This window comes from Rattus rattus, chromosome 3 (genome assembly GCF_011064425.1).
Source record: "Rattus rattus isolate New Zealand chromosome 3, Rrattus_CSIRO_v1, whole genome shotgun sequence".
Taxonomy (NCBI): Eukaryota; Metazoa; Chordata; class Mammalia; order Rodentia; family Muridae; genus Rattus; species Rattus rattus.
Window position 1 is genome coordinate 26,376,624 of NC_046156.1, and position 2,521 is coordinate 26,379,144.

A 2,521-nucleotide genomic window follows, 5' to 3' on the forward strand; every position below is an offset into this window, starting at 1 on the left:
AGATGAAAACAGAGGAGTTCTGGGTGAGGAAAGGACTGGAGACTGGAGGCCTGCTGAGTCCAACAGCTGGCGTGTTTTTTCATCTCATGCACTTGGAACTCTGGGGGCGTTCATGTCCTGGTCAAAGGCTCCATCATCACAGAGCTTAGAAGCCACCACTCCAAAAGTCAAACAGCAGTGGGTAGCAACAAAATCAATCGAAAACTATGGACGTTACAAAGTGTAAGGAAACAAACATTCACCTAGATTTGAAGGACTCTATTAAGTTAGATTTATATATGTTTCCAAATGAAAGCTTTGTGTTACTGAGTCAAATTATGACCATTAAAGAGTTCTTTTGTTGTTTTAACCTTTCAAAGAAATACTATCCAGGTATTAACTGATAAGCACAACTTAAACTAAATCTCTTCAATATCACCGAGGTGTCAGATCGCCACTGGCTTTTTGTGGAGGTCAAGCAAGGAGATTAAGTAGAAATCCTGTGGAGTTAGCATGCTGTCCCCCACTCTCCATGAGCCTTTGAACTGTGGGCCCTTCATAGCCTATAAAGTCCTGGTTTCTGAAGGTAATCATAGGGGATTATGGCTAACCTTGGTTTGAAAGTTATGAGTCCTTATCTTCTTTTAGAAAAGGGCTTATTTAAAATAAAAATGAATCAACTAGTATATCACATTTCAAAGCTCACAGGTGAACCCAATCATGGCCTACTTTTTAATTTCTCTGAGCACAAACGCCTTCCTTCTGCAGTGGTACTGAGGAAAGAGTGCAGTTGTGACATAACCATTGTAATTCAAAATAGTGGCAGTGGGAGACCGATGGGATGTCTTTGTCCTGTTCTCAGAATTCTGATTGATACTTTGAAACCAGAGTACTTCTTTCCAGGAGTATACTTGAATTGACTAACTTCTCTGCTTAGCTTCTTACCCACAAAACACCATTTCTTCATCCATTAAATCACTGGTTCTCAGCCATTGGGTCACAACCTCTTTGAGGATGGTCTGATCCTTTCAAAAGGGTTCCATATCAGATATCCTGCAAATCAGATATTTACAGTGTGATTCATAACAGTAGCAAAATTATAGTTTTGCAGTAGCAACAAAACAATTTACAAAGAACTATATTAAAGGGTTGCAGCATTAGAAAGGTTGAGAAACATTGAACTAAATGAATTTAAAAAGCACAGTGCTGAGAATGGTATAATAAAAGCTTGATGGTGGAAATATTAGGTTCTTTAAGATTATTATTGTCTGCTAATATATGCACATAGCTATGAGCACAAAAAACAAAACTAATTTTTCAGCATACAGATATATTAACAATAGTTGGTCTTGTGACATATGTGGTTGCATATACATTTTATCCAAAAATTCTGGATTTGGTAGATGAGTTTGGTTTCTATGAGTTCTAGGCTAGTGTGGTTTACACAGTAGGTTTCAGGACGCCAGGCTATTTAGAAAGACACTCTCTTTGAAAAGAAAAGAAAAGGAAAGAAGAGAAAAGAGAAGAGAAGAGAAGAGAAGAGAAGAAAAAAGGAAGTTCTAGATTTTTGTTCTCGCTTCAGTAGCACATACACTAAAATTGGAACAATATGGAGAACGTTAACATTGCCCCTGCACTAGGATTACACGCAAATTCATGAAGTATTCCATGTTAAAAGAAAAGTTGATCTTATATTAGGTTATAAGAAATAACCATCAGGCTAGAGAGATGGCTCAGCAGTTAAGAGCACTGATTGCTTTCCAGAGGTTCTGAGTTCAATTCCCAGCAACCACATGGTGGCTCACAACCATCTGTATTGGGATCTGATGCCCTCTTCTGGTGGGTCTGAAGATAGTGACAGTGAACTCATATAAATAAAAGTAATTAAATCTTAAAAAAAAACAAACCATCAATTCCATGCAGTTGGTAAAACAAAATTCTAATTTGCTAAGCACACAATAAAATTGGCTATCATAAGAAAGTGTAGTAAAAACTCATAAGTTTAAAAAGTCACAAGAAATCTGAACAATTAGCTAAAAGTACTATAATGAAAATTTGTGTTATATACTTAAAGTATTATGAAATTTTTATAAAATAATGTGGGCTGAATATTCAGGAGTGAGTTCATGCATAAAGCATGAAGAGAAGAATGACAATTAGCAAGTCAAGCTTTTTCCTCTGTGTTTTGTGACAAAGAACAAATGTCAAGATGGCAAAAGTGTGAAGACTGGAGCTATAAAAGATAAGGATCAGAAATTCAAGAAATCACATATATGATGCTCACCAAGCCCAACCATCGTATTAAAGAAAATAAAATTGGGGCTGGGGATTTAGCTCAGCGGTACAGCGCTTACCTAGGAAGCGCAAGGCCCTGGGTTCGGTCCCCAGCTCCAAAAAAAAGAACCAAAAAAAAAAAAAAAAAAAATAAAATTAACCAGAGTACAAAAGAGAGACAAAGTTGAACAAGCCCCTGCCAAACTCTTCAGTTAGCGATCACAGCTGGCCCCTACCGATCTCACTCTCAAGGTTTCCCAGTGTTAGA

The 2,521-nt window shown here is 37.2% G+C and overlaps 1 non-coding gene across 1 annotated transcript; it reads left to right on the forward strand.

Moving 5' to 3' along the window:
* The first annotated feature begins 1,548 nt into the window (after window positions 1-1,548).
* LOC116897433 lies at window positions 1,549-1,655 on the forward strand. Its single transcript, XR_004387474.1, has one exon. It is a non-coding gene; the product is annotated as a U6 spliceosomal RNA (small nuclear RNA).
* The last annotated feature ends 866 nt before the right edge of the window (window positions 1,656-2,521 follow it).